Source organism: Lissotriton vulgaris, chromosome 2_1 (assembly GCF_964263255.1).
Source record: "Lissotriton vulgaris chromosome 2_1, aLisVul1.2, whole genome shotgun sequence".
NCBI lineage: Eukaryota > Metazoa > Chordata > Amphibia > Caudata > Salamandridae > Lissotriton > Lissotriton vulgaris.
Window position 1 is genome coordinate 1468475371 of NC_141687.1, and position 27178 is coordinate 1468502548.

At 45.7% G+C, this 27178-nt stretch overlaps 1 pseudogene; it reads left to right on the forward strand.

Moving 5' to 3' along the window:
• The window catches only part of LOC147732767 (calcium homeostasis modulator protein 5-like), a 71456-nt pseudogene that overhangs the window by 43899 nt on the left and 379 nt on the right, over nucleotides 1-27178 (forward strand).

Here is a 27178-nt window from a genome sequence, read left to right on the forward strand (position 1 = left end):
CAGAGTCTATCAAGCTGCGAGAATAGGTTCCTTCGAAGGAATTCTTGTGGGTATCAGATAATATAAATCCCAAAATATCGAAAACCTTCTGACACCAATGGCGCCATACAGTAGGAAGGGAGCTTCAGGGTACCACCCGACAAGGAAAATATTTGGCATTTTGTCAAATTAATTGATACCCTGAGTGAGTCAATAAGATGTCACAGATCTGCAAAATTCTGGCTATGGAAAGGGTTTGCTGAGTGATATAAAGTGATACATGGTCAGCGTATAGGGAGATGTGTTCCTCCCAATCTCCACCACCACTCACTCCTTGTATAAGTGGATCCTGACAGACCCAGGCCATGAGCGGCTCTAGTGCTAGTGCAAAAACCATGGGGGAGAAGACATCCTCATCTTGTGCCCTTATGCAGGGCAAAGACACAAGATACTGCTCCATTAACCTTCACTCGCACCAGCATAACCCTCAGTTTAACCCAACCACAACATTTTGGCCCGAAGCCAATCCTGGTTAGAGTAGCAAAGATGTAGCTCTACTCAATACTGTTGAATGCTATTTTGGCATCCAAGGCCATCAGTACCGCCTGGTCTGTATGAGATGGTCTGGTCTAATGCAGCACTCCATAGAGGTGTCTCAGACTGAGGCGCGTGCTCCTATGTGGCATGAAGCCTTATTGGTCAGGGTGTATTACTGAGGTAAAAACCTTGTGTATCCTGGTCATCAGGGCGTTTGACAGTACTATGGCTTCTACGTTCAATAAGGATATGGGCCCGTAGGAGCCACAGTCTGTTGACCATTTACCTTTCTTGTGTAAAACAACAATAGTGGCAACTCGTTATTTTCCGGGAGGCTTCCCTCCTCATGCTGCATGGAACATGGCCAGCATATACCCGGCGACCTTATCTGCCACTCCCTTGTACAATTCTATAGGGAGGCCTTCCCAGATTAGAGGTCTTGTATTGTCAGTACAAGTTCTGTCGCCATCAGTTCTGCTTCTAGAGCCTCTCTCACCTCCCCTGCGAGTGTTTGGAGATTGATATCTTTCAGAAAATCAGCAAAATCTGCGTAAGTCATAGTTATCCCATATGCATATAGACCTTCATAATTGGTGGCAAGGGTGTCCGCTATGGTGACACTAGTCATTTGGCGCTTACAGTCACTGTCAGCAGCTTTCAGTACCCGAGTGTTTTTGTCCCTCCTAACTAGCCATGCCAACAGTTATTTAATACCTTGCTCAATCACTTTCCATCTGAGTTTGCTTTCTTTCTTCTTTCCCCCATCGCGACCTGGGTCTGGCCACGCATGACATCCTTGAACCCCTCCCAAAAGACACAAGATGAGTAAAAATAGATATCTGCTCCTTCCCTAAGTTTCTCTCTGATTTTCCTGTCATGCATGTACCTATTCTAGAGGCCATCACAAAGTATTGGGTTGGCCGGCTCAGCATGACCCCTATTGGGGAATGGTCGGCGATCTACTGTGCTTGGTGTGATGTGGCTCGGAATTTGCTTATGTGTGTATGTTGATTAAAGATATGGTCATGTGGTGTGATGCAGAAAATACACAACAAACGTATGCAGTCTACCGATCTCTATTGGTTTATGCGTAGACCAAACTGACACTCAAATCAAAAAGAAAATGAAGCAAAGACTGGACGTTCTGTTCAGGGAATGTCTTCTTCTCCTTGGTGTCTTTTTCCGGGTTTGTACTTCGGAGGGAGGGTCGTCGGAAACGTATGGAACAAAAAAAAACCCGAAGGAAAATGCACATCCATTAGTGCGAGGTACCGAAGACCGCTAATGAGAAGGGAGTGAGGGATGTAACACCCATTCAAGTGTTATACAGGGTGCAGGGGATATGGAGACCACCACCATGATGAAGAGGGATTGCAAACAACTCTCACGGCCTCTCTAACCCCTTCCATGCTCATGACGAGCTCAGCTCGTCATGAGGCACAGTTGAGCTGTGCTGATGACGAGCTGAGCTCGTCATGAACAATGGGAAATCTGGGAATGCAGCACTTTAGGAAAATATCGCTAGCAGCCAAGGTGCTAAGGGAGCCCTATGAGGAGTCTTCCTCGCCTCCCAGGGACGGTACTCCCATCCGCCTTCCTGCTCCCAGGAACCTTACACGTACCTGTGCAAGCCACGTCCCTCCGGGAACGTGATGGGGCACCTCTTGGAATCAGTGGCCTCCTGGTTTGCCTTCACAGGGCTCGTCACCGTCTCTCGGGTCTCCCGGCTCCTCTTCGGTTTGACTTGGCTGCAGGTTTCTTCTCGGTCTCTCTTCACGACTCTCTCCATGAACCTCCTCCTTTCGATACTGGACGACCTTCCCTTCTGCTTCCTGTTCTTTATCGTCCGAAAACACAGGGCAATCCCACATCCAGGGGGCCCGGTTTGTTACCACAGAGATGTGTTTCTTGGATCAACACTAGGTGGTCTGGGGCATGCTTAACTAATGTGTGCTTAATTTGACTTCCTAGACCATTCATATTCCATGTCCAGATGTTCAGCTCTCGCTGTGTGTGCACTTCCATTGGTGTAACAGTGATGAATATGTGGATCTCTGTACCTTCAGGAGATACCATGCCAGTCTGCTTCCACTCCTAAGCCTGCTAGTTAGTGCCGATCCGCAACTATTAGACCAACTAAACATAATTCAAAACAAGGCAGTTGATCTAAACTTAAGAACTCCCCCCTCCCTACTGCCCTGCATCATGAGTTTAAAACCACCCACTGCCCCAACTTACAGAGTGCCTGTCGCCCCAAAAGAACCATCAACTATTTTGGAAGGGCTAATGCAGCCATACCGAGTTACATCTGAATGTTTAATCAAATCATGTTATCGCAAATAGTTTATGTAAGAAAAATGTGCCCTGATTAAACGACTCCCCCTCCCCCCCCCCCAGTCCGCCCGCTCCCTCGCTCTTTGCCCACCCCATTTCATCTCTGCATCCCTACGAAATTAACCAGCTGTCCCTGTGTTGTTCGGTCACATTAGGCCAGGGTAGGAACACCACTAATTCACATGTTCATGTTTACAACTGACATCTTTTCCTGTACGTTGACATTTGACACGCATTTGCTTGCGTGCTTGTATGGGATAATGCTCCACGAAATAGCTTTCCTTACATGTACACATCTACATAGGCATATTATTGGCACCATGAACATTCTGTATGAAAGCTAAAGTTCACTGGCAACATGTTTTTGTTTGCTCTGCAACAGGTTTGTCAGGATAGGATAAGTAATGACAGCCTGATGGGGACTTCGGCATGGCAACAAAGGTGAAGTTTATTATGTAAAGAAAATCACTCCTTTGTGTAGTTAGAGGAGCATTAAGTTGACACTGTCAAAGTCATCCCATGTTCTATTTTGCAGCCCAGCTGAATCCTGTTTATCTCCTGAGAAGGATGGTGCCCAACTCTACACCAAGATGGACTCCCAGATGAAACATACCTACAGGTAACCGGGGACTTATAGGTATTCTGCTAAATACACCCACCTAGGTACACTAGGGTAGAGAGCGTAAGGTATGAGCACAAAGATAATTGTACTCAGATGCAAGCATATCTTTTATGTAAACGTACAATGGTTGAATTGTTCATTTTCTTTACCATTCTTGTGAAGCAGGTTACTCTGTTTTGTTTCCATCTATTGATAATTGCAGCGCATGTATTTTACACAAGGATCTTATTGCTTCATTGGCCGTGGCACATACCCTGCACTCACAGGTCCCACATTATACCAAGTTATTGGGGGGTTATCCTCCAAGATACAAGACCTTGCTGGAGGTCCATTTAGCTTATATTTCTGATTTTAATCACCATGATTTTTGTCCACATGGAAGCCTAAGTGGGGTGGAATTTGGAGGGGGGAGTTCTTTTAGGAGTTATTGTTGTCATTTTAGAAGATTTTTTCTGATTATGACCAATTGCAGACTGTAAACCAATCCAACTAATGTGATGAACTGTGCATATATATTGGACGCACGATTGGAATAGGGATCTGTAATTTGCAGTCCACCTAGATGAGATGTCCTAAACATTTGCATTTTTCATCTATGCTGCGAAGGTTTGCACACAGACAAAAGTCCTAGAATGATGAAGGATTTGTTTTAATCACCATGATTTTTGTCCACATGGAAGCCTAAGTGGGGTGGAATTTGGAGGGGGGAGTTCTTTTAGGAGTTATTGTTGTCATTTTAGAAGATTTTTTCTGATTATGACCAATTGCAGACTGTAAACCAATCCAACTAATGTGATGAACTGTGCATATATATTGGACGCACGATTGGAATAGGGATCTGTAATTTGCAGTCCACCTAGATGAGATGTCCTAAACATTTGCATTTTTCATCTATGCTGCGAAGGTTTGCACACAGACAAAAGTCCTAGAATGATGAAGGATTTGTTTTAATTATGTACATCTGTAGGCTGTGAAACGAGCCAGTACATGTAGTTAACTGTATGTGGATATGTGATGCTTGGTTAAAACACTGATCAGTAATTTGTGGCCCACATAGACATGTGAACACCTAATTGTTTGCTGTTATTGATTTTTTGCTACAAAGATTTGTACACGGTTATATTTTGTGAAATGCCAATAAAAAAATTCTAAAAAAAAAAGATCAAAAGGATCTTATTTCTTCAATAAATATCTAAACACCATTTTTGAATATTTTTTGGGTCCCTCTTTGGGGATGCATGAGCTACCAAATGAAAGGGTTCTAAATCTGTTTCCAAGATTTCCTTGGGGAGTCAGGGTTTTCATGTTTTCAGGTTGCACATACCACCTGTTGCCTTGCTAGCTTAGGGGTACAGATGGTGCACTGTGAGCTAGGCAGGACTCAGGCCAGCATATCCTGATGGTGTGCGTGGACTCAGTCTCATGCAGTTTTGACATTTATGTTGTCCAACAAATGCCAAGTTTTACTGAGAAAGTATGAACTGTACGACATGGGCCTGACAACGTTCCAGCTTGGGTACTTATTTATTGGGTCTCCAAAGTAGTTTTTCTTTTGTTTGTCAAAAGAGCCTACTCAGCTACTAACCGGAGATGTCCGTGGTGTCACCCCACATAGGTGCCCCCTCTGACTTTCATATATTTCAAATACTTCAATGGCTAATCCAGGACACGTGGTTCTACTAATTAGTTGCCGACATTAACACAAACATTATTACAACAAGGACTCCTGAGAAAGGGAGGGGATATTACCTTTGTGGTATAGGCCCACGAAGTGTACAAAACAGAGGTATTCTATTTATGGGTCACATTCCCGGCAGTAAATGCCAACTCAGGGAATTTGAACACATACAGTGAAGTAGCAGTACCAAATCAATATAGAGCATATGAGGAATTAGGAATCCCGCTCACTTATCAGAAACCCATGAATTGGTTTGTAGACGCCCTACCACATACATTGGAAAATGTCAGACTAGGTACTCTCAGCAATGAGAGAGCAACATGGCCAGTCTTAGCCAGCTACACAACATATATAGATATAGAAAACATTACAGACATAGAGCTAGGAAAACTATACAGAGAATTAGTTAATTTATTTCCTCTGTTTTATATAGCGCAAACTCGACCCAGAGGTATCCGAGTGCTTTACATGAGCACCAGTTGCATTATAGATGGACACATTAATTTTGTTGTTGTTGTTAGGCACATGGAGATCAAGTGATTGCCCAGAATCCCAGGATGTTGAGCGTCCCTGCTGAGACTCGAACCCTGTTCCCCAACTTTGATGTTGACCGCTATAGCTGTTAGACTATACTCTATACACTCTATAAACGTCTTGTGCACTTCATTATGAGAACCATAAGGCTAGCCCACAACGGGCTGCTCAAGCTGCACATCCACATTTGGCTATGCCTGGAATTAGTCCAGTAACCATTAATGCAATAATGGGTATGGTTCCCATTAGACGGGATGAGATTCCATTCTGGATTACACAAAAAACAAATCAGCTTGTAGCAGTGTTTCCCTATACGAGACCCCAAGAAAAACATGGAATTCTCACATCATGCCCGCCAATGGAGGATGGCTCCCCAGTGGAAGACTGAGCTACTTGGGGCACAGTCTTTGCTGCACCCTATACCAGAGCACACGGTACACCGTCATTAGCTATTTTGACTGAGGTGCTTAAGTAGATTTAGAATAAGTAAGGGGCAGCCTCTGCCCTGAATTCTGGGATGAAACTAATGGGCAATTTTGCCGTGTTGTATAAAAGGAGCGTTGGCTATACGCCAGCGATTCACACAGGTTGCTCCGGTAGATCAGGAGCGCTAATTACTTCAAATTATAGAGGAAAACTATACATCTATAAGTAGAGCTAATTGGGAGAGAGACATAACACACCACAAATTAAGGGTAATTCCGAAAAGGATAATTTGAAGCAGTTACCTGAGTCTTCGAAAAAGAAGTGGGATAATGAGAAAAATAAAGAAAAGACTAAAGCACAGGGTGGATCTCCTCAACAGGAGTCCGCTGCAAGCGCTATACTTTGCGCAACCAAGATTTAATTAAACAGCCTGATAGGTATCAGTATACTGATACACAGCCTTCTTGTTCCTTTCAGAAGTCATCCGAAAAATGCTAGGAGAGAGGAGGACAATCAGAGTGCAGATCAGAGAAGTACATCAAACTAAAATTAGTACTCACAATTCTATTCTGACTTCATAATAAAAAAGGAAGACTAACCTACACTGTCAAAGCCTCATTTAAAAAAATAAAATAAAGTGGCTATAATTAAAGCGCAGCATGCCACAGATATTGAGAACTCGGCTTTTGAACTTGGAATGAGCCCTGACCATGCTGGACAGCACAGCAGAAGCCATGATAGGTCGCCAGAATCTTATGGAGTGTCTGGCGTCAGTAGCAATGAGTGACTACGTCCAGGTGGAAACACCAAACTAGACACTGAGTGTTCCAAGTCAATTATATAAATTGCAACTCTGTATGGAGGACGATGATCAATGTACTATCAATGTTCTCTTTTCGGACAATTTGTAATCAGTTATGACACTCTCTTGGCTTAAAAAGATTGGCCACCTGAGTTTGTTAGGGAATGCCCACTGGGAGAAACAGTAATTTTACCAGCCTTTTCCAACCTCATTTCAGAAACGGTTTAACACACATACACCAAGGAGTGGGCCTTAGCACAAGCTCCGGTGTTATACCACAACCACGTAGGTTAGGATGAAGGATCCCCCTTACCACATTGTACCTGGAAGGTCCAGCCCAAAACCACAAAGGCAATACCCCATTAAACATGAGGCCAAATAACATGTTGGAGAGATACTCATACAACTTGAATTCCAGAGTGTAATAGAAAGTTGCACGTCACCAATGAATAATCCCTTGTTTCCAGTAATGAAACCAGACCATTCATGTAGTTTAGTGTTAGATTATAGACACTTGAAAACTGCTACATGCGCATTTGCTGTCTAAAACATGCATAACACAGCACTAATGAACAATATAGTGCTCAAAAAATATAAAACCACATTAAACACTTCAAATGGGTTTTTCTGCCAAAACGTAGCGTTGAAAGCAGGTACTTTTCTGAATTTAGTGCTTTCGGTTCTCAAAGACAGTTCTTGTCCCTTGCCCCTAATATATAAGAATAGCCCCTAGCTGTTTTGATCACATGTAACAGAACGTTTACAAAAATTTGATGACCAAGCATTGTCCTATGTCGATGACATATACATCCTATTTTATGACTTGATTCGTCCAGACTTTTCAATCACACATCTGAACACACATATATTTTACCTTCATTACAAGCTTTACAACACTTACGCCCATGAGTCAACAGCACAAACTTGCTGAGCCGCATAACTGTGAGTGCATCAGGATAAACTTATATCACATTCAATGAAGGAGACATTGTGTCAATTGCAAATAAATCACATTTATATACCCAACAGAAGTGTGTTTTGCACCGACAGAAAAGATCCTAACAGCGTTACTGACAGCTGTAATGAAAGAAAGATCAGATGAAATCTTGTGCTTTCAAGGTGATATGGCGAACGGCATGAAGTGCTCTGACATTTGGGGGTCTATTTACAAACCCCTATCACCGCCACAACGTCACTTTTAGTGGCGTGTTGGTGGTGTTAGGGGCTTCATCTTATTTTCAAGGCAGCGTTAAGCCACTTAATGTGACTTAACGTTGCCTTCTAAATAAGGCACCCTTTCAAGCTGTACTTAGCGTGAAAGGAGAGGGAAATGGGTGTTACGGTGGCCGTTCCACCGCAACACCCATTAATTTTGACACTGCCCCCAGTTTACAAGGGTGGCGTAAATTGGAGGAAATGCCAATATAAAGATCAGGGAAAACAGGCGGAACAATGAGAAATGCTTCATTTCCCCACGTTTTTACTGTTTTCATGTGTGCTGCAGTGTGCAGCACACATTGAAACAGCAAATTGCCAATGATTTTTTATGTGCGGGAAGGTGACCCTTCCTGCACATAAACAATCAGAAAAAAATTACGTTTTGCAACTTTATGTGTGCTGCATTAAGCAGCACACATAAAAGTTACAAAACACCATTTAAAGATTGTTTATGTGCAGGAAGGAAGACCTTCCTGCACATAAACAATCTTCCCCTTGACGCGGATACCCTTTCACTATGGTGCATGGGTGCCTGCATTTGGTGCTAGGCTGCTAAATTTAGTGCCAGGGCAGGAGGAAACACAGAGCTACACCATATTGCTGTAAATATGGTGCAGCCCTGCGTTTCTGAAGTGGAGGAGCGCAGCTTTAAGCCAAAGAGGCTAACGCTGCGCTCCATCACTTTGTTGTAAACATTAACCTCAGGGTCTTAGCTGTTTTCGTTCCACTTGAGTGCTGGCCATAGCAAGTCAGACATGCAACCCACATCACCCAAAGCAACAAAAAAACAAAAAAGAAAACGAGAAGCCTACATCACCTGGTATTCGTAGGCGGTCTCTGTAGGAAAGTAGGATCTGCTTCTTATGGTTACCTCCACTTTTTGCTTGATGTTACACTGTTTTTGACTAGTCTGACTGGGATCCTGTCTATCTGCTTTCTCCCTAAAAAATGTATGTCATGTACTTAGGTACACTCCAGATTGGATACTGTCAGTCCCTAGTATGTGGTACACATGTACCTAGAGCATAGGTACCCCAGAGGCCTCATATGGGCTGAAGCATGTATTATGCCACCCATGAGAGGCCATGCAAAATGGAACTTCCATTGCAGCCTGTGTATGATGGTGCATGCACCACTTACTTTAGATATATGTTTACTATATCTGTAGGTCACTGCACTTAGAACCTATAAGTAACCCCTATAGCAGGCCTTGACAATCCTGAAGGCAGGGTGCTGGGATTTACACGAGGGTGCCCCTGCATGAGCAGAGCACCCCTGCAGCCTTCAGAGACCATTCTTCCGGTTTGTTGCTGACGCAGCCTGACATATAAGTAGAGATGCATTATATGCTCGCGTAAAATGCTAGCTCGAAAAGGGCTGCAACAAACCATGTCATGTTTGGTATCAAACACCTTGGAATCATACCTCCACACCGGTAACCAGTGTGAGAGTTAAGATTCCACCCTTCAGAAGCAAGCCTCATGGGGTCCCTGGTCTTCTCGGTATCAGCCTTCTCGACCCCGGCAGCACAAAATGGTTGCTGCCGACCAGAGACACATGTCTGCCCTCCTGCTGCTGATCCAAGCTGGAGCAGGGGAAGGCAGCACAATAGGCATCCTGTCACAGGGAGGTGTGACCACCTTCTAGACAGGATTTAGTATATTGGAGCTGGGTGGGTGCACTAGCAAAGTGCCTGAAAGTCAGCACAAGGGGCACATTTGGTGTCCCTGTGCATAGTCCAGTTCAAACCAGTCCTGGGACCCGTTGCCTCCTGCTCTGGCGTAAAACTGGACAAAGGAGATGGGAGTAACCCCCCTGTCCTGACCCTCCCCAGGGAGGGTCCCCTGAATCTGTCTAACCCTCTGCCGTGGGTACAAAAGGGCTTACCTGGCTGTAGGACCCTAGATTCAACGTGGACAAGATTCTGAACAAGAAACCACTGACCTTCGACCGTCTGGACACTCTGGACTTCGCTGGACTTCAACTGGGACCAACTTTGATTCCCTCTCTGTCTAAAGTATTGTCTGTGCCCATGCACCATACAGGCTCCATGCAGGACCTATGGAGTATTAAGGACAACTGAAGGATCTCCCTTGGGGTGAAGGAGTCACTCCCCTGCATTCACAGGCAGTGTAACCAACTGACTGGTCTGCTGATCCTGAGCTCCTGTGGACTCCGAAGGCTCCAGCAACACAAGAGGTGGGTTCCTATGTTCCTAGAGGTTGAGCTGCCCTCTCACCAAGATGGAGGACAGTATCCCTCGTGGGGACCGCATAAACCCCTGTTTACAGCGTACATTTGCAAGTGCATATTCCTTATTCTTGTTGGCATTCCTCAACTAAGTGCATTGGGCTATTGATAGCCCCAACCTCTGTGTACATTTCATACAAAGGACTTTGGCCTCCTCACACTCTGTGCCCTGCACGCTATTGTTTTGTGAAACTGCAAGAGGTCCCCTCGCGACCCCAGTACCTTCGGCCTGTGGGTCCATTTGAGGGACAACACTGATTTTCTTGGGTCCCCTGGTTGCTCCAGGCCTGGTCTGACTTCCCTCACTGTGCTGAGTTTCCTGGTTCTTGCTGGGCCAGACCGTGACCTTCCTCGACCTTCTTCGTGGGTTGCCGCTGCCAAGACTTGTTGGTGCTTCCGCCGGACACCGACCCCTCAGCACTTGACTTCCTTCGTGGGACAGCTTGTATACTGCTTCTGGTCATCCTCGACATCTCCTGGTCCCCGCAGATGTAGAGTCAAGGTCTCCATCTTCACACCCGAAGTGCCCAACATCGGTAGGCATTTGTCTACCAAGGCCCTGGTCACTCCTGAGTGACCCAGACTCTGTCTCCTCTGCTTTCAGGTTCCTTCCTTCAGGAATACACCTGTGGGTCCCACCAGACGTTTTCTTCTTTCCAGCAGTTGCATTCCTCTGAAGACTCCCATTGAGAACAACGGCGGTTTCCGATGCCACTTCAGCCCTATGCACCCGGCCTCCCTGGGGTAGGTATCTCTGGTACTTCGGCATCCATTGGTGGGGTGGCTCTCCAACCTTCTATGTTCCAAAGGGTTTCCTGGTAATCCACTGGGAAGGGTCTTAAACTTTAAAACTGCTACCGCGACTCTCCCATTGAATTGTACCTAGCACATGGTCATGTTCTCACACTGCTCCTGTCCTCCATGGGGGTCCTTACTTACTCACCTTAGGTGGTTCCTTGGGGTCAGAGCGATTCTACACCCTCTAGACACTGTCTTGCCTTGAGTCGTGGTTCTTATACCACCATTTTAGTATATGATTTGGTCTCCTCCTGGAGCCCACTGTGTATTAGTGCTACTTACAATTGTTTCTGTGCTACAGTATTGTGTGCTTTGTAAACGATGAAGCTAGACAGTGGAACCCCATAGGCCACAGCACCTGACTCGCTATCCCTATAATATATATATATATATATATATATATATATATATATATATATATATATATATATATATATATATATATATATTCTGGAACTCTTCAGGAAGCACACCGTAAAACACCCACTGTCACAATGTAATACCAATCCAGGAATATCACAGTTTAAACAAAAGCAAGGGTGCACCAACAAGTAACCCAGACAAGGAAAAAGAATGTTTAAATCTGTGTCCACAAGTATATTCTTCCAAGTTCTTTTTTTTTCAAAAGCTTTATTTCGATAAAAGTCATTATCATAAAAGCAGATCAATATATAAAAAAATTACAGTTAAATACAACAGTAATAAATTTTAAAAAGAATTCATATCTCTGTTCCAAGCATTAAGGAAGGGCAATAGTTTCAAAGATTGCTTGTTCAATTAAGCTGGCCAGCTAGTTGGTTAAGTTATAAAGATTGAACAATTATGGCAGCATTTCCAGTTTAAGAAATTTTTCTAAAAAAGAATTAAACAGATTGTTTTAGCTTTTTGGCTCGAATAGCCCAGGCCCAAGATAGAAATTTGGCTAGGGCACAAGCATAGAGTACGTTACTGTCCGAAATAAGTATCCTGATTGCCACATCATGACTCCTAGTCCCCAGCTGCCGGCATAGGTTTTTGAGCCAGACCCTCCTTGGAGTAGCGTACTCACCGCAAACAAACAAAAAATGTGCTAATGTTTCCGGTTTAGCAAGGCACGATGGGCATAGATCAGACATTTCCATACAAGATTTCCATCTTTTAGTGAAGGTGTTAAGTGGTAAGGTTCCCGTTCTAAATCTGAAATACAAGGCCCTATCAAAGGGTTTTCCAATTGTATCCAGATATAGTTCCCGCCTGGGATAGTCTTTGAACATCAGAAAGTTCTCTGTTAGCCTGCCTAGGGATGTGCTAGAGTTTCTTTGAGAACAAATCCAGTCCCAATAAAGTTTTTTAAGTGTTTGCTTTGGGGGTGAAGTTCTACTTAGCCATGATTCAAGTTGGCCCAACTTAGTTAATAGGCTTTTCATGTCTTTTAGCCATTTGATTTTATACCAGCTTGGTGATGACATAATTTCCTTAAGGCCTCTGGCATACCCACTTAGTTCTTCTACCCGCCAAATACGGGCCCATAGTAGTAAAGGGCGAAATTTCGCGATTTCGCCAATCTGGGTACAGCCAAGGTCCATGAATAAAGGAAGTGTCGGGGTGCCTTGTGGAAGGGACATTATTTCTCTGCAGAATTTGTTCTCAGATCTTGCAGAGCGTCGGTGGACGAAAAGCCCCAAAGTTCCGCCCCATAGAGGGCAGAGCTAACACCTTTAGCTGTGTAAATCTCAAGGGCTGTACCTATAGGCCTTGTTGTACTGGAACGTTGCTCTCTCAAAAGGGCACCTGTAATCCTTTTGTGGCTCAGCAGCATTTTGTCTAGGTGTGGCGTCCAGTCCATTTTGTCCGAAAGGCGTATCCCAAGGTAATCAAAGACTTTTACCCTTTCCAGGAGCTCAGCGTTTAGGGTGGGGGAACACACATGTTGTTTCGGTGGATTGAGGACAAGGTACTTCGTTTTATTTGTATTTATTACCAGGCCTCGATTGGTGCAAAATGATTGGAAATTGTCCAAAAGTCTCTGGAGACCCATTGGGGTTTTGGAGATTAAAAGCGTATCATCCGCGAAGATGAGGGTCGGTATGCGTTCGCCAGCCAGGGATGGCTCGTCAGATGGATGTTTGAGGAGATGCTCAACCACCCCATTGATGTAGAGAGAGAAAAGGGTGGGAGCCAGAACACATCCCTGGCGGACTCCTCTCTCGACCGGAATACTGCCCGTTTTCTCCCCTCCAGGACCCCACCTGACTTGGGCAAAGCTGTCCTGGTGTAGTCTGACTAATAGGGATAGTAGATAATGTGGCAGCCCCATGTCAGCAAGTACTTTCCATAATAAGTCCCTAGGGACGAGGTCAAAGGCAGTCTTTAAATCGATAAACGCGAGATAAAGACTGCCCTTGCCTATAACCACGACCTTCCAATATACCATCATGAGCCTAAATGCTTGCTCAATCGTTCCAGTGCCTACTCTAAAACCCGCCTGGAAGTCGGAAAGGATTTTATTTTCTTCTACCCAGTTTAGGATTCTGAGTAACAGGACTTTGCCGACAACTTTTTGGCTGGTGTCTAGCAAGCTGATCGGCCTATAGTTAGATGGGTCGTCCCTCGAACCTTTCTTATGGATGGGGACCACCTCCGCCCCCTTCCACGATGAGGGAATAGGGGCACCCCTACAGATGGCAACAAGGAGGGAGTGAATCAATTTACCCCATTTGGCGCTATCGGATTTTAGCAGGTCCCCGGGAATCCCATCAGGTCCGGCCGCTTTTTGTGGAATGATGGAGCTTATTGCGTATTCCACTTCCTTTAGCGTAAAATCAAAGTCGGTGGGGCAAAATGTATAGTTTGAGGTAGGCGGGGATAAAACAGGCCTTCTCCCGTTGGAGCCGTCGTGGCAGGAGTAGAGTTTAGAGAAGTGATCCTCCCACACCTGACTTGGGATGTTGCAGGTTAGCAGATCACTGTCTGGTCTGTTACGTGCCCTTATAGTGTCCCAAAAACATTTAGAGTCTTTTTTCAAGCTGGCTTCTTTAAGGGTTAGCCAGTAGGCATCTTCCCACTCCCTTTTGGCTAACCACAAGACCTTTTTATGTTCCCTTCCAAGTTCTTCTTTTGAAGTTTTTTCCGTCCTGATACCTGTGACGAACGGACGTAAGGAGCCCGCATACCGACTGATCCTGGCCGGTCGTGGCAATTGTGCCAACCACTGTGGTTCCCCCTCACACACTGTTGGAGTATGGATTATTTCACCATGGAATGATTATATAAATTAATAGACAAGGTGCTCACCAAAAATAAGGCGAAACAATTTGACGCCTTCAACCAACGTGATATCATCAAAGGTTCCATCCTCTTTGATTATTTGAACTATTTCCTTCGCTCAATAGATGTGAAGAGCAATTTTGCCTATTCTATAAAATAGAAAAGCTGACAGAAGTATACCGGATCCTCGGCTACTTTCAATTTTTGGATTACTCTCTTCCCCAATAAGTGTACAGATTTATCTCGCCCTGAAGAAGTCCTTTGTAAGGACGAAACGGGTCGGCTGTATTTTTTATCGCCCTGACCGTGTTTCAAACCTGTATTACAATCATTAAAGAAGAACTTGGAAGAATATACTTGTGGACACGGATTTAAAGATTCTTTTTTTCTTGCCTGGGTTACTTGTTGGTGCACCCTTGCTTTTGTTTACATTGTGTGCTTTGTGTTTATCTGTGTGTAGCAGATACTGTGAGGTATTTAAGGTGTGCTATAGTAATAAAAATATATTCTTATTACTACTGTGTGGTTGCGCATGCACTTTACACTGGGCCACAGTGCTAAAGTGCGCAGAGGCCTAAAATCACTACCACCATGCCAGAGGCTAAAGGCAAAAAAGTTTTGGGGTGAACCTGCCAAAAAGGCCCAAGTCCAACACTTATTACTACTGTGTGGTTCTCCTTTCGTTTAACCAATACAATAAGATTGCATTCTGGTAAAACAAGCTGCGTAACATTCCTTCAAGACTAAGCCTGAAGGCTGCTCTCCACAGCTACCACTTTGATAGCTTTCTAAGATTATCTTTCACCTCTCAAATCACCATAAGGGTTGTTTGGACTGGTGTATTATGCCTACTTTAATTAGGGGACATCATATACCAGGCCAAGTTCTCACTCTCCCATCCAGGTATTGAGCAGGCCTGACCACACTTAACTTCTGAGATCAGACGAGTTCAAGTTCTTTCCGGGTAGGCTTGAAATTCATTGACATTTGGTTTCTGAGCTGGCCATAGCAGGTCAGACATGCCACCCACTTCACCCAAAACAACAAAAAAAGGTTGAAAACCTACAGGACCTGGTATTTCCAGGCAGTCTTCCATCCATATACTAACCATGCCCGAGCCTCCTTAACTGCTCAGATCAGATGAGATCAGGAGCTTTCAGGGTGGTATGGTTATAAGAATGAAGTGCTCTTATGTTTGGGTTCTCATTCCAGTTTAGTGCTCACCATAGCAAATAAAAAATGCCACCCACTTCACCAAAAACAACAGCAAAAGGATGAAAAGCCTACCACACCTGACATTCGCAGGCTGTCTCCCATCCAGGTACTAACCAGGCACGACCGCGCTTAACTACTGAAATCAGACGAGATCAGGTGCTTTCAGGATGGTACGGCTGTAGGCATGAAATGCAATGACGTTTTGGGTCTTAGCTGTTTTCATTCCAATTCGGTGCAAGTCAGATATGCCAACCACTTCACCCAAATCAACAATAAAAATAGATGTAAAGCCTACTGCACCTGGTATTCCCAGGGAGTCTCCCATTCAGGTACTAACAGGTACGAACGTACTTAACTTCTGAGATCAGGTGCTTTCATGGTGTTATGGCCGTAGGCATAAAGTACACTGACGTTTGGGGTCTTAACTGTTTTCATTCCACTTCAGTACTGACCATAGCAAGTCAGGCAAGAACCCATATCATACCAAGCAACAACAACAACAAAAAGATGAAAAGTCTACAGCACCTGGTATTTCCAAGTAGTCTTCCATCCAGGCACTAACCAGGCCCGACCGACTCTGATTGTCTTCTGAGATCAGATGAGTTAAGGTGCTTTCAGGAAGGTTTCGTTGTAGGCATGAAGTGCACTGACGTTTGGTGTCTTAGCTGTTCTCATTCCACTTCAATGCTGGCCATCGCAAGTCAAATATGCCACCCACTTCACTCAAAACAACAAAAACAACAACAACAAAAAGATGAAAAGCCTACTGTACCATTCCCAGTTGGTCTCCCATCCAAGTACTGACCCTGCCTAATTTCGGAGACCAGACAGGATCCGGTGCTTACAAGGTAGTATGGCCATAGCCATAAAGTCCACTGAACTTTGGGGTCTTAGCTATTTTCATTTCACTTCAGTTCTGGCAGTAGCAATTCAGACATGCTACCCACTTCACTCAAATCAGCAAAAGAAAATAGATGACAAGCCTACAGCACCTGGTATTCCCAGACGATCTCCCATCCAGTTACTAACCAGGCACAAACTTACTTATCTTCTGAGATCAGGTGCTTTCAGGGTGGTATGGCCTAGTCATGAAGTGCAGTGACATTTGGGGTCTTAACTGTTTTCATTCCACTTCAATGCTGGCCATAGCAAGTCAAATATGCCACCCACTTCACCCAAAACAACAACAACAACAAAAAGATGAAAAGCCTACTGTACCTGGTATTGCCAGTCGGTCTCCCATCAAAGTACTGACCATGACTGACCCTGCTTAATTTCGGAGACCCAGATCTGTTGACTCAGTGTGAGTGTTTGATTGGTTCAGATGCTCGGTCCATCACCACCCCCTTTTGTACCGCTTTGTCGCCATAAGTTGGCAGGGTATGCTCAGACGTGAGTCCCTTGCTCACTTTGCCACTGGATTCAAGCAAGCGTGGCTGAAGACGGTTGTAATGCCAGAAACCGGTCCTAGGAAGCTTGAATCCGGTTTACAGGGAAGGCATGGCTTGGCAGTTCGGGCTGGACTGTTCCCATGAGGCACATGGTCGGACTGATTTGCATATGGCCATGTCTGAACTGGGGTGGCAGAGTGGGCTAAAGAACGGTGATGGATTAAACCCAGATCTGTTGACTGGGTGTGAGTGTTTGATTGGTTCAGATGCTCCGTCCCTCACCACCCCCTTTTGTACCGCTTTGTCGCCATAAGTTGGCAGGGTATGCTCAGACGTGAGTCCCTTGCTCACTTTGCCACTGGATTCAAGCAAGCCTGGCTGAAGACGGCTGTAATGCCAGAAACCGGTCCTAGGAAGCTTGAATCGAGTCCAGGGAAGGCATGGCTTGGCAGTTCGAGCTGGAATGTTCCCATGAGGCACAGGGTCGGACTGATTTGCATATGGCCATGTCTGAACTGGGGTGGCAGAGTGGGCTAAAGAACGGTGATGGATTAAACCCAGATCTGTTGACTGGGTGTGAGTGTTTGATTGGTTCAGATGCTTCGTCCATCACCACCCCCTTTTTTACCGTAATTTCGGAGACCAGACAGGATCTGGTGCTTACAGGGTGGTATGGCATAGTCATGAAGTGCAGTGACATTTGGGGTCTTAACTGTTTTCATTCCACTTCAATGCTGGCCATAGCAAGTCAAATATGCCACCCATTTCACCCAAAGCAACAACAACAAAAAGATGAAAAGCCTACTTTACATGCTATTCCCAGTCGGTCTCCCATCCAGGTACTGACTGTGACTGACACTGCTTAATTTCGGAGACCAGACTGGATCAGGTGCTTACAGGGTAGTATGGCTGTAGCCACGAAGTCCACTGATGTTTGGGGTCTAAGCTATTTTCATTTCACTTCAGTGCTGGCCATAGCAAATCCAACATGCTACCCACTTCACCTGAAGCAACAAAAAAAAAAGGAGATGAAAATACCATAGGCACCTGGAATTCCCAGGCAGTCTCCCTTCCAGGTACTAACCAGGCCCGACGACTGTGATTAACGTCTGAGATTAGATGAAATCAGGTGCTTTCAGGATGGTTTGGCCGTAGGCATGAATTGCACTGACGTTTAGGGCCCGATGTAGGTAGCCCTTTACCGATCGGTAACGTCCGAAAATACCGATTTTCGGCCCTTACCGATCGGTATCCAGCCATCGAGATGTAGGGCGCAGAAAACCGTCCGATTCGGTATTTATACCGAATCGGTATAGTTACCGAATCGGAAATAATCCGAATCGGAAATACACTGATTCGTTAAAAGAACGAATCGGTAACATACCGAATCGGTAAAAATACCGATTCGGTCCATGTACCGAATCGGTAGGGACACCGAATCGGTAAATATTCCGATTCGGACTATCTACCGATTCGGTAGAGTTACCGAATCGGTAAATTACCGATTCGGACTGGGCAAAACTCTGATTGAGATGGAGGGAAGCACAGAAATATCGATTTTGCCTCAAAATCGGTATTTCAAAATCGGTATTTACCATGGATTCCAATCAGGTGGTAACCAACTGCAACCTATAAAAATAGACCCAAAATGCATTGCAACTTGCAGGATGGCGGCATTTTATGTCATTGCAAGGCGGCTACGGCTACAGCAGGAAGGAGAGAGGGAATGGCAAAGAGAGGAACAGGTCTGCAGACAGAGGATCACCCTGTTCATGCTCACAGAGGCAGAGATCCTACAGAGGTACAGGCTGGACTCAGACACCATTCTGGAGCTCATCAGGGACCTCAAACCACTGTTGGACCACCACATCCCAAGGGCACACGCCATCCCAACGCACGTGCAGGTGCTATGCAGCCTACACCTGCTTGCGTCTGGCAGCTATCAAAGTGGAGTCGCTGCGGTAGGAGGGGTGACCCAGAGCAGCCTGTCAAGGTTTTTCCACAAATTCCTTGACGCCATGATACAGAGGATGGACCAATACATATCTTTCCCTGCAACCCATGCGGAACTGGTACAAACAAAAGCAGACGTTTACCAGATGGCACAATTCCCCCAAATCATCGGCTGCATAGATGGCACGCACATTCCGATTTGCCCCCCTGCTGACACAGAATACATATACCGCAATAGGAAGTCTACGCACACCATCAATGTGCAGGTGATCTGCAATGCGAAGTGCACCATCACAGACCTGGTAGCAAAATTCCCAGGGAGTACCCACGACTCCTACATTTTTCAACACAGCGGCATCTATGCACGGCTGACGGTTGGGGAATTTGGTGAAGGATACCTCCTAGGTGAGACACATCATCAGACCCCCATAACACAAAGTAGCAATGTAAAATACATGTATGCATGTGAGTAATGTTACCCCTTTTCCTTCTAGGCGACAGTGCATATGCCCTCCGCTCATTCATACTCACCCCCTACCTCAACCCCTCTACACCCAGCCAAAGGAGGTATAACCGGGCCCACAAAAGCACAAGGAATGTAGTAGAACGGACCTTTGGAATCTGGAAAAGCAGATTCAGATGCTTGCACAAGAGTGGAGGTGCAAGGCAGTATACCCCCATCACCTGCTGCAAGATCATAGCTGTCTGTGCAATGTTACACAACCTTGCGGTGAAGAAGGGCACTGAGGTGGAGTTGTCAGACTACGAGGACCATGACGACGATGTTGCTGTGCCACAAACACAACCTGCTGGGGTGTCTACGCCAAGTGATGGCAGATACAGACGTGAGGAGATAACAGAAAACTATTTCTGAGTGAGTACAGATGCACAGACAGGTCAATGGATGTTTGAAAAAAAAAGATTTAATAATGTTGCAACAACGTTACTGCACTGATGTGCAACAAATGAAATAGGTAAACAATATGTGGGAAATGTAAATTGTCCGGGTTGCCTCACCCGCCCTGGCAGTCTTACTTCTTGCTGCGCTTAGCTGAGCCATTAGGATGTGGCTCACCCCCTTCTGTGTGTCCGGCAGCCTCAGCGAAGTGCCTGGTGCTCCGGCGCGGCTCAGACACAGCGCTGGCCGGGCTGCTGCGGCTGCTGCTATCCCCAGCCTCGCCCACGTCCAGGGCAGGATTCACCACCGTGTTAGATATGATCAGTGCCTCCATGGCAGTGGTGATGCGGGCCATGCCCCTAGTCACCTCTGCCGTGTTCTGGGTGAGGCAGTCCTCCATGTTAGCCCCACGGCGGCATAGCTGGGCGGTTGCTGCAGCAAGGCGGTTGATAGCCCGGTTCTGCACGCCGGCATCCATGCGCCTACAGTGCTCATGCTCCTCCATTTTACTGCATAGCTGGGTGATGGCAGTAGTCATTCGCCCCAGACCAGTTGCTATGTCCTTGTTGCTATCAACAAAAGTCTTGAATCCCTGTGTCATCTCCCCCATCTGCAGGTTGTGCACCCGCAATTGGCGCTGGCAAGTCAGGATTGATTTTGCCTGCATCCTTTGGATCCTGACCATACTCCCCTCCAGCCCTTGGAATACGCTGCCCTCCCGTGCTGAAAGAGCACTGCTGGATGTGCGTGGCCTGCGCGGATTGCTGCTGCCCTGCTGTGTGGGCTGGTGTGCCACAGGTGTTACAGGGTTGGTTGCTGGAGCCTGACCCGCTGCTCCCTCCATGATGTTTAATGGAGCAACAATGATCCTCCTGGCAGGAGATGTGGCAGGTGCAGGGTGGGTCTGTGGGGGTGAGTTCTCCGGGGAGAACTGCAATGGGGGCGTTAGAGACAGTCGGGGGGAGTGGGGAAATGTGAGGATATGTCCAGTGTCTTCCTCATTGCCCAGGGCACTGCTGTTCTCCTCCTCCTCCTCCTGTGATGGTACACTGGTGCTTGGCCCTGCCACCGCACTGGCTGATGGTGCTGGAGCTGGAGCTTGTGTAGCTGCTGCTCCCCCGCCTGATGGTGCCCCTAGGTATAAAGAAGCATTTGTGAACTGAGTGCTAATGTCTTACAGTCACTACAATAAAAGCATTGCGCATCTCATTTCCAATACTTTGATTCAGTTTTACAGTTCATTTTATGATGCTTCTGCACTGGCATTTTTTACTACTTTTGCTGACTACATTTACCATGATGCATTGCTCATGTCTGTTGCTAGCAGTACTGGGCTGGGGTTTGGCTGTGCATTGGGGCTAAAGGGGAGGTGTCTGGTAGGGTGTGTCAAGATGTGCATGCTTCTTACCTTTAGCTGTAGCTCTGGATGAGCTGTCCAGGTCCCCAACTCCCACCACACTCTCGCTCTCAATGGTCTATGACACAAGTTCCTCCAGGTCAGTGAGGGGTGGCGCCGGGTTCCTGCCTCCACCAGTTAGTCCTGCCTGCTTGTGCAGCTCGGCCAGTTTCCTCTTGGTGAGGCTGCGAATGTCGTAAAACCTCTTCTTGAGGTCGTCCAGGCTCCTGGGGGTGACACCAACTGCGTTCACTCTCTCCCCGATTGCACTCCACAGCTTCCTCTTGGTGCTCTCTGGGACAGTGAGGGACAGCCTCCCAAACAGCTGCCTGTGTACCCTCACCACCTCCTCCACCAAAACTTGCAGTTCCATGCTGCTGAACTTGGCCTTCCGCTTGCGCTCAGCCTTCTGGCTCTCAGAGCTGCTTGCCATTTTCACACAGATCTGGATAGTGCTACCACTGCTGCTCACTCTGAATGCTCAGCTCAGGCTGCCTCTCCAGAAAGTTCTAATGAGTTGCACCTGCCTGGGTAGCCACTCCCTGCTAGGGTGGGGGAGGGTGGTTCCACCTCATTGGCTGTTGTCATTAGTTTCAGTTTTACTTGCTCGCCGAATCGGCATTTACCGATTCGGTATTTACCGATTCGGCTAATACCGAATCGACTAATACTGATTCGGTAAATACCGATTCGGTATTTCCAATGCGTTCCTATGGGCCTTTTGCCCCATGGGGGTGTATTGCTATTACCGATTCGGTATTTGCCGATTCGGTATTCGCCGATTCGGTAAATACCGATTCGGTAATTGCCGATTCGGTACGTATCGAAACACGATACCGATTGCTACCGAATCGGTATTTTACCAATTTTTTTATCTACATATCATTTTCCGATTTCAAAATACCGATTCGGTATAAATCGGTATTTTAAAATCGGTAAATGGATTTTACCTACATCGGGCCCTTAGTGTCTTAGCTGTTTTTGTTCCACTTCAGTTCTGACCATAGCAAGTCAGATATGCCACCCACTTTACCAAAAACAACAACAACATCAAAAAAGAGGAAAAGCCAACCGTACCTGGTATTAACAGTCGGTCTACCATCCAAGTACTGACCATGACCGACCCTGTTTAATTTCTGAGACCAGACATGATTTGGTGCTTACAGGGTGGTATGGCCGTAGGCATGAAGTATACTCATGTTTGGGTTCTTAGCTGTTTTCATTCCACTTCCCAGTGCCGGCCATTGCAAGTCAGACATGCTACTCACAACACCCGAAACAACAAGAAAGAGATGAAATTACTACAGCACCTGGAATTCGTTGGAGGTCTACTTCCAGGTACTAACCAGGCACGGCCATGCTTAACTTCTGAGATCAGACAAAATCAGGTGCTTTCAGGGTGGGATAACCATAGGCATAAAGTGCACTGACGTTTGGGGTCTTAGCTGTGTTCATTGTACTTCATTGCTTGCCATAGCAAGTCAGGCATGCTACCTACTTTACCCGAAGACACAAAAAAATGAAAATCCTACAGCACCTGGAATTTGCAGGCGGTCTCCCATCCAGGTACTAACCAGGCTCGACTGTCCTTAAGTTATAAGATCAGACGAAATCAGATGCTTTCAGGGTGGTATGACCATAGGCATGAAGTGCATTGACATTTGGGGGTCCTAGCTGTTTACATTCCACTTCAGTGCTGGCCATAGCAAGTAAGATACACCATCCACTTCACCCAAAGCAACCTCCCAAAAATACAGGGTGAAAAGCCTACAGCACCTGGTATTCTCAGGCGGTCTCCCATCCAGGTACTAACCAGGCCCGACGATTCTTAACTTCTGAGATCAAGTGCTTTCAGGGTGGTATGGCTGAAAGTACGATGTACACTGACATTTTGGGTCTTAGCTGTTTTCATTCCATTTCAGTGCTGGCCATAGCAAGTCAGTCATGCCACCCACATCACCCAAATCAACGAGAAAAAAAGATGAAAAGTCTGCAGCATCTGGGATTCCAGGGGGTCTCCCATCTAGGTACTCCCTGGCCTGACCCTGCTCAACTTCTGTGATTAGACAAGATTCAGGTGCTTTCGGGGTGGTATGGCCATCGGTATGAAGTATATTGAGGTTTGAGGTCTTAGCTTTTTTCACTCGACTTGAGTGCTAGCCATAGCAGGTCAGACATGCCAACCACTTCACCTTACAAAAATAAAGTTGAAAAGCCTACAGCACCTAGTATACCCAGGCAGTCTCCCATCCAAGTAGTAAACGGGCCGACCCTGCTCAACTTCTCAGATCTGGTGCTTTCAGGGTGGTATGGACATAGGCATAGCGTATACTGATGTTTTGGGTCTTAGCTGTTTTCGTTTCACTTCAGTGCTCATCATAGCAAATCAGACATGCCACCCACGTTACCTAAAAGCAACCAAAAAAAAAAGAAATATCCTACAGCACCTGGTATTCCCAAGCCTCCCATACAGGTACTAACCAAGCCGACAGTGCTTAACCTCTGAGATTAGACGAGAACAGGTGCTTTCACCTCTGAGATTAGACGGGAACAGGTGCTTTCAGGGTGGTATGGCCGTAGGCATGAAGTGCCATGACGTTTGGGGCTTAGCTATTTTCATTCCACTTCCGTGCTGACCATAGCATGCCAGACATGCCACCCACTTCACCTAAAGCAACCAAAAAAACGAGATGAAATCCTACTGTACCTGGTATTACCAGGCGGTCTTCCAGCCAGGTGCTAACGAGGCCTGATCCTGCTTAACTTCTGAGATCACATGCTTTCAGTGTGGTATGGCCTTAGGCATGAAGTGCACTGACGTTTGGGGTCTTAGCTGTTTTCATTTAACTTCAGTGCTTGCCATTGCAAGTCAGACATGTCACCTACTTCACCCAAAGCAACAACAACATAAGAAGATTAAATCCTACAGCACCTGGTATCACTAAGCGGTCCCCCCTCCAGGTACTAGCCAGGCTCAACCCTGCTTAACTTAAGAGATCAAACGACTTGAGGGGCTTTCATAGTGGTATGGCCGTAGGCATGGAATGTACTGTATTGTATTGTATTGTATTGTATTATGTATTTCTAAAGCGCGGCTATCGCTCCGAAAGGTGCATCTTGGCACTATATAGACAGTATGCAAAAGTTATGGTTAGGAGACTAGATGACAGTCATTACATAATCATCGGGGAGGGAGTAGATCCATGTTTTAAGTTGCTTCCTGAACTGGTTTTCCTGGGTTAAGGATCTAAGATTATTGGGTATTGTATTCCAGCCTTTGGAGGATAGGAAGGATAAAGTCTTGCCTCCTTTAGTTTTATAGTTGAATTTTGGTATCTTGATCAAGTTTTGGCCTGAAGATCTTAAAGTCCTAGGAGGATTAAAGTGAGGGAATCGCCTGATAAGGTAGGTCGGGCCTGTGCGATTGAATGCACGAAAGGCTATGACTAGGATTTTAAACAGTATTCTCTTGTGTAGTGGCAGCCAATGGAGGGTCTACAGGAATGCACTGACTTTTGTGGTCTTAGCTGTTTTCATTCCATTTCAGTGCTGGGCATAGCAAGTGAGAGATGCCACCCACTTCACCCAAAACAACAGCAAAACAGAAAAAGATGAAAAGCCTACAGCACCTGTCATTCCCAGGCAGACGTCCATCCAGGTACTAACCAGACCCGACCCTTCTTAACTTCTCAGATCAGATGCTTTCAGGTGGGTATGGCTGAAAGTATGAAAGGGACTAATGTTTGGGATTTTTGCTGTTTTCGTCCACTTCAGTGCTGGCCATAGCAAGTCAGACATGCCACCCACTTCACTCAAAAAATAAAGAAAAAAGATGAAAAGCCTACAGCAGCTTGTGTTCCCAGGCGATCTCCCATCCAGGTACTAATAAGTCTTGACCCTGCTTAACCTCTTAGATCAGATGAGATCAGGAGCTTTCAGGATAGAAGGCTGTAGGTATGTAGTGCACTAACCTTTGGGGTCTTAGCTGTTTTCATTATACTTCAGTGCTGGCCATAGCAAGCCAGACATGCCACCCACTTCACCCAAAGCAACAACAACAAAAAAGATTAAAAGTCTACTTCACCTAGTATTCCCAGGCAGTGTCCCATCTAGGGACTTACCAGGCCCAACAATGCTTAACTTCTGAGATCAAATGAGTTCAGTGCTTTCAGGATGGTATGACTGAAAGCGTGATGGGCCCTGACGTTTTGGGTCTGAGCTGTTTTCATTCCATTTCAGTGCTGGCCATAGCAAGTCAGATATGCCAACCACTTCACCCGAATCAACCACAAAAAAAATAGATGAAAAGCCAACAGAATCTCGTATTCCCAGACAGTCTACCATCCAGGTACTCACCAGTCCCGAATTTACCTCTAAGATCAGACGAGATCAGGTACTTTCAGGGTGGTATGGCCGTAGGCATGAAGTGCATTGATGTTTGGAGATTTAGCTGTTTTCATTCCACTTTAGTGCCGGCCATAGCAAGTCAGACATGAACCCACTTAACCTAAAGCAACAATAACAACAACAACAATAAAAAAGATGAAAAGCATACAGTACCCAGGCAGGCATTGGGATTAAAGAAATTTTGGATTTATGAAACCAGCATTCCATTAATACTGCATTCTGGGAATTTAAGTTTGAACTTTTTGAAAAATGGATGATACAATATTGTGATGTAACAACAATATTAAAAATTGAAGCCAACAGAAGTTGTGTGTCTTATTGAACAATACGATAAAAAGTTGAAACCTCTTTGAAGGACTCTTTCACCTGTGCCCGGGGGACATACCCCACGTATATGGGGATGCAACCAGCTTGAATGCCAGGCAGTCTCCCATCCAGGTACTAACTACGCCTGAACTTACTTAACTTCTAAGATCAGACGAGTTCAGGTACTTTCAGGATGATTTGCCTCTAGGCATGGATTGCACTGATGTTTAGTGTCTTAGCTGTTTTCATTCCATTTCAGTGCTGGCCATAGGGGAAACAGCCTTTACAACGAGGTATATACATCATAGGCATTTGCCTCGCAGTTTTTAGCACCCCTCTCACCCCAAACTTACCTTAAATGCATGGTATTGGCATGCAATGTAAATGCATAATCGCTGTAAAAACGTGTGTGCTAAAAATTAGAGGAAAAGGTATGCAATGCATTTACCAGCGTTGTACCATCGTACAACCGGCCATTGCAAGTCAGATATGCCACCCAGTTTACCCAAAGCAACAACAACTAAAAAGATGAAAGGTCAGCCCTTACCTGGTATTCACAGTCGGTCTCCCACCCAAGTACTGACCATGACCAACCCTGCTGAATTTTTGAGACCAGACGTGATTACAGGTTAGTATGGTCATAGAGATGAAGTGCACTGATGTTTGGGATCTTAGCTGATTTCATTCCATCCAAATGCTGGCCATAGCAAGTCAGACATGCCACCCACTTCACCCAAAGCTAAAAAAAAAGATGAAAATCCTACAGCACTGGGTATTCACCGGCGTTCTACCATCCAGGTACTAACCAGGCCCAACCCTGCTTAACTTCTGATATTAGACAGGATCAGGTGCTTACAGCCTGGTACAGTCGTAGGCCTGAAGTACACTGATGTTTTTGGTCTTAGCTAGTTACATTCCATTTCAGTGCTGGCCATAGCAAGTAAGACATGCTACCCACTTCACCCAACCCTCACCCCCCCAAAAAACAGATGTAAATCCTACAGCTCTTGGCATTCCCAAGCGGTCTCCCATCCAGGTACTAACCGTAACTGAGCCTGACAATGCTTAACTTCTGAGATCAGTTGAGATAGGCATTGATAGAGCGCAGATTTTGCTCTTTCATTTGTAGGGATGCATTATACTCATGGGTAGCTCCTGCCCGCATATAATCCTTTGTGGTGTTAACAT